Source organism: Pongo abelii, chromosome 22 (genome assembly GCF_028885655.2).
Source record: "Pongo abelii isolate AG06213 chromosome 22, NHGRI_mPonAbe1-v2.0_pri, whole genome shotgun sequence".
Taxonomy (NCBI): Eukaryota; Metazoa; Chordata; class Mammalia; order Primates; family Hominidae; genus Pongo; species Pongo abelii.
In genome coordinates this window covers 33,355,095-33,361,336 of record NC_072007.2, presented here as the reverse complement: position 1 = coordinate 33,361,336, position 6,242 = coordinate 33,355,095, and the positions used below count along the sequence as shown (strand labels likewise).

Below are 6,242 nucleotides of genomic sequence, written 5' to 3'. Positions count from 1 at the left end.
ACTTTCTCCGTCTGTAGCTTGTCTTTTCATTCTCTTTACAAAATAATGCACGCACAAAAATATTTTAATTTTGATGAAGTCAATTTATCTTTTTTTATTAACTGATCTTGTTCCTGGTGTTATATATAAAAACTTTTTTAAAAACTGTAGGTTGTAAAGGTTTTTCCCTATGTTATATCCTAAAAGTCTAATAGTACATTTTTTCTCATTAAACTTTTTTAATGGGTCTCAAAATTCTGTGATAAATTTTTGGTCAAGTTGTTTCCATTAAAAAGTACTGATTTTAAAAACTAATAATTTAAACCTGTCACACCCAAAAAAGAAAACCAAAGTGGTCCACAAAACATTCTCCTTTCCTTCTGAAGGTTTCACGATGCATCGTTATCATTAACCCGTCTTTTATTACTAAACTTAAATGGCCAATTGAAACAAACTGTTCTGAGGCTGTTCTTCCACCACTGATTAAGACCGGGGTGGCAGGCATTATGCATAAGATTCATTTATCCTTCTGAGCTTTCCGTGAAGACTTGGTGACCTTGCCAGCTCCAGCAGCCTTCTTGTCCAATGGTTTGATGACACCCGTGGCAACTGTCTCTCTCATATCAGGAGCAGCAAAGTGACCCAGAGGTGGATAGTCTGAGAAGCTCTCAACACACATGTGCTCACCAGGAACCATATCAACGATGGCAGCATCACCAGACTTCAAGAATTTAGGGCTGTCTTCCAGCTTTTTACCAGAACAGATATCAATCTTTTCCTTCAGCTCAGCAAACTTGCGTGCAAAGTGAGCCGTGTGGCAATCCAGTACAGGGGCATAGCCAGTGCTGAACTGGCCTGGATGGTTCAGGATAATCACCTGAGCAGTGAAGCCAGCTGCTTCCATTTGTGGGTCGTTTTTGCTGTCCCCAGCAACGTTGCCAGGACGAGCATCCTTGACAGACACTTTCTTGACATTGAGGCCCACATGGTCCCCAGGAAGAGCTTCACTCAAAGCTTCATGGTGCATTTCGACAGATTTTACTTCAGTTGTCACATTGACTGGAGCAAAGGTGACCACCATACCAGGTTTGAGAACACCAGTCTCCACTTGGCCAACAGGAAAAGTACCAATACCACCAGGGGCTTGTCAGATGGACAAGTTTGTGGTAGGATGCAGTCCAGAGCCTCAAGCAGCTTGGTTCCACTGGCATTGCCATCCTTACTGGTGACTTTCTATTCCTTGAACCAAGGCATATTTAATATTTAAGTCTATGATTGATTTCTATTTAATATTAATGTAGGGTGTGGTTTTTTATTTCCCTTATAAACAGCCAATGGCTTCAGTGCCATTCGTTAAAAGTACCATCCTTACTCCAGGAATTGCTTTGTACCTTTGTGAAAACTCAGTTGGCTGTCCTTGTTTGGAAGTTATTTCTGGGTACTCCATTCCGTTCATTTATCTTTGTTGTACCTCTACCTCTCAAAACCATACCGTCATGAGTATAGTAGCTATATAGTTAAGTTTTCGTGTTGACTAGAGTGAGTCTACTCATTTTATTATCTATAGTATTGCTTTAGTTATTTTCATTTCCTCTCATCTCTATATAACTTTTACAATACAACTTTTAGAATACACTTGTCTGGAAAAGTCTTACAGGAATTTTCAGAGGAATTGCAATGAACATTTCTCTCAATTTGGGTAGAATTTACATCTTCACCATAATTCTTCCAATGTATAAACTTTGTGGTGCTATTTATTTAGATTTTCTTTAATATTGCAATATTCAGTATACAAGTACACTTACATATATTTTTATTTTGTCTATTGAATTTTTCAGTTTTAAAGTTTCCACATTTTTAATCTTCTATTTTTTATGTGTCTTTCTATTTCTGTGCTATATTTTCTTTTTCTTTACATTTATTTCAAATGTATTTATACTTGCTTGTTGAAACAGTTAATAATGGCTATGTTAAATTTCTTTTGTGATCATTTAAATATTTCTGTCATCTTAGTTTTAGTATCTGTTGATTTTTTCATTTTATTTAACATGAGATCTTATAGATTCTTGCTATAATGAGTGACTTTCAATTAAAATCTTGACATTTTGATAGTATGTGGTGAAACATTTGACCTTATTTAAGATTTGAATTTTAGCAGGCATCCACTGACATTGTTCCAGCAGCTGAAAGGTGGCATCAACTCCTTACTGCTGCATTGGAATATGAATTTATTATGCCAATGTTAGAATTAGGCTTTTGAAACACACTCTACTTCTTACATAAACTAAGTAATATTGAATTTCTGGGTTCACTAATAACTATCATAGATCTTTTTTAAAATGATGATGTTCATGACACAATATTTTAATCACTGTAGTTTTTATAATAGATTGATAACTAGAATGACAGGCCACCCTGCTTACTCTTCCTCAGGAGCGTCTTGGTTACATTATTATTTTGCTTTTCTATAACATTCAGGTTCAGCTTGTCAATGTTCTTTATAAGTAAACACCACATAAAAATTTTTAAATTGCATTCAATTTATCAATTAACAGAGAATTGATACCTTTACAGTAATGGGTCTTTCACACCCATAAGCAAATTATCTTTACATAACTAGATCTTTTCTAACAATCTTCATTGAGAATTAAAATTTTCTCTGGGTAAATTTTATATCATTGTTATATTCATATCCAAATATCCTTGTTTTTGTTTACATGTTTAACTTTAATATATTTTAATTATATTTTTTAATTTTACTGACAGACACAAAAATGTAATTGAGGTTCTTTTTTCAGGCCTAAACTAAGCAAATTGAGTTTAGATATCTTGTTTCTTTGTATTTCTGTTTTTCAGAAAACCTTTTGTGTTCTATGCAGGTAATCAAATTATTTTGAAAAATAAAAGTTTATTTTTTTCTATCAAAATTTGAATATTTCCTCCTTATATAATACTACTTAACCTTATATTTTCTTGATATAATGCAATCATTTTGAGTTTCTGTACCATAATAAATAAAAGTCTTATAGCAGTCATCTTTGTTTAATCTATGATCCCAAATGATAAGCATTCAATATTTTTTATTAATGTGTTTTGTTTACTCCTCACATTGTTTGTGTCTCTGTCTGTAAATAGGCTTTGAGAGAGTATCCCTGCCTTTTCTTGTTTGAGAAGATTTATATTAATGGACAGATGCTACATTTTTTATTTTAGATTTTAGATTTTAGATTTTTTTTCTGCATCTATCAAGATCATACTATTTTTTTTTTTTACCTTTTTGTTTTGATAATGTGGTTGAAAGTTTATCTACCACTGTAGTCCTAATAAATCCTGGTCAATATAATATATTTTTGTTTGATTTCTGTATTGGTTTTATATGTTGTAGGAGTTGATTTTCTAAAAATTTTTGTTTAGGATTTTGCTTTTATGTTCACTGAAAAAACTGGATTATCACTTTACTTTCTGTTCCTTATTAAATTTTGGTATTAAGGCCTTATACAATAATAAGTTGGGAAGAGCTTTCTTTTTCCCAGTTTTTGGGACAAGTTTCTGTAATGTTTATTGCTTTTTCAAATTTGGGCAGAATTTAGTGGTGAAAGCATATGGAAATAGAAATTTATTTGGAGAGAGTTTAAATTGTAGATTAAAGTTTTTATTGGTAGAGAATTAAATATGCATATTTTATTAGGGGAGTATACAATGATGAAACTAGTGGCCACAGCACTCCCTGAGGAGCTCATTGTACTTGTGAGATTTTGGAGGGAGTTTTTTCCAACACTTTAAACCATGGAGCAACGGAGACATTTCCTTGTTATTATCTTTTAAGAAGTGAATTTTATTTTTCTAGTTCTTTACCTCAGCGAATATGTAAATCTTTTTGGACAGAATAGATGTAGAAGTTTTAGACTCTACTCCTCATTGTGTGTTTATCCAAGGCTCTCCCTTATCTTCTCAAGCCTGCCTTCAACATATTAAGGTCTTTGGATTCTCAGGACATTTATTAGTATCAGAGACCACTGAGCTTCCTTGATTTTGCCTGTTTTATTTTTAGCTTTGAATATTCCCTTTAGTTTGCTTCCATCAAGGACATATATTTAAAATGATATAAATCATTTTTTAATAGCCAATCTCTAGTGTTTCATAACAGAAGGATTTTTCAGAATATCTTCTCAGCTGTATTATTGGAAATAGCTTTTCCTGGCAACACTCTGCTTAGACTACCTCCTATTATACAATTAGAGTCATAAATTAAAAGTTCAAAGCATCATTGAATTATAAAGAAGTTTTCCAAAATAAAATCGCTGACATCCAATTTACTAAGAGCAATTCACTGAAAACCTATAGAGAATGTTATTGCCGAATGACCCACAAATGCTGCCCAGAAATAAGTGCTGCTGAAACAGTTGCCAAAATTTGCTTAGACAAATTTTTATTCTCCTGTTTAATTTCAGATTCTTTTCAATGTCAGACAAAAGTTTCCATGGCTCAAATTCAATTTACAGCACCCACACAGTTCTCATTACAAGTTATGGAGCAGTTTCCATCTCTCTTTGTGAGAATGTGCTTTACTTCCATTGTTCCATCAGCATATTTAGCAGAAAATTTTCATTTGAAATAAACTTTTTTTAACCAGTTTTCATTTGAGAAGTCATATCATCAAACTCAAGAATGTAGTTTGTCCCATGACCAAGGGGAAAAAAAATTGAAAATTTTTGACAGTACTAGCAGGTTTTAATTGTTTATTTACAAATAAATTAACAGGCAGAATCTCAACAGCCTAGTTGCGTCCATGTTAATACCACAGCTCCTATTCACTAATTATCAATACTTAATATTCTATTAGGAATATACATGAAATAAAGGTTAGGCATTGTTTGATTTTTCAATTGGAATTTATCTACTATTGATTGAAAATTTGAATTTTTACAAATAAAAGTTAAAACTATTGTTTCTAACTAGGAAAAATATTATAATACAAAAGGAAAATATCCAACATAAAAACAAAAACATAAAACATAAAAAATGACTATCGTTTAAATCATTCAGTATGTAATATTGCCTACTGTTTAGATATGGTCAGATGAAAAAATGCTAACACATATTACCTATGTGATAAGTCATAAGAAGTCTTCTGTTCTGAAGTCACTGAGAGTAAAAAAAAAAAAACTATCCAATTTGATGTAGAAATAACTGGAAACTGTGGCTGGCATATAAGTTCAGAATTGGAGTAGGTGAAATTTTTAGACTCAGCAGTAACTTTCACTTTCTAGAAAAATTTTATGTTGTCTCAGTTTCCTGGTACTTGGTTTGAGAATCATTCCAATTTGTCAGTACAAAGTTTAGAATGAACTGACTCTTTTTTTTTTTTTTTTTTTGAGATGGAGTCTCGCTCTGTGGCCCAGCCTGGAGTGCAGTGGTGCGATCTCGGCTCACTGCAAGCTCCGCCTCTCGGGTTCATGCCATTCTCCTGCCTCAGCCTCCCGAGTAGCTGGGACTACAGGCGCCCGCCACCACGCCTGGCTAATTTTTTGTATTTTTAGTAGAGACGGGGTTTCACCGTGTTAGCCAGGATGGTCTCGATCTCCTGACCTCATGATCCGCCCACCTCAGCCTGCCGAAGTGCTGGGATGACAGGCGTGAGCCACGGTGCTTGGCCGAATGAACTAATTCTTAAATCCTTATAAATAAATTATCAAATAAAACTATCCAGATTCTAGTTGCTAGTGATGACTCTTGCCATTTTATAAGTGTTTAAGTAGGTACTCTAACAGAACACTTGTACAAAATCTTGATAAACTAAGCCAGATACTGGGATGAACAAAGGATAGTAAGTATCCTCGTAGCTTCTAATGCCATCTTTTATATTTCTATGACCAAATATGGTCCTTGTGACTCCTATCACTTAATGATTATCAAGAAGATTTTCACTACATTCAGCCAGGAGTTTAATCAGACATCAGACTTGTTCTTGCCTTGAATTAATCATCCTAATTTCTCTTTGGATCACCTCCATTGAAAAGCACATTTTGTTTTAGATTAACATGATTTTCTTGTCTAGAAGCAATAGATCAATTCATTTCCAATAATTTCTTAGAAAAATGATGCTTTATAGCTTTTTATCCATTCCAGTAAGGGAACAAAGCAATGGATGATCTGGTTAGTCAATAAAACTCCTCAGAAAAATTAGTTCTGAAACAGAACCTTCCCATTATTCTATTTGGGTCAGGATGATATCACAATGATTTTGATTTAATGGATAATGT

The 6,242-nt window shown here is 33.3% G+C and overlaps 1 pseudogene; it reads right to left on the bottom strand.

The window, feature by feature from the left end:
- Window positions 1–496: 496 nt before the first annotated feature.
- Window positions 497–1,248, bottom strand: LOC100435249 (elongation factor 1-alpha 1-like; annotated as a pseudogene).
- Window positions 1,249–6,242: the final 4,994 nt, after the last annotated feature.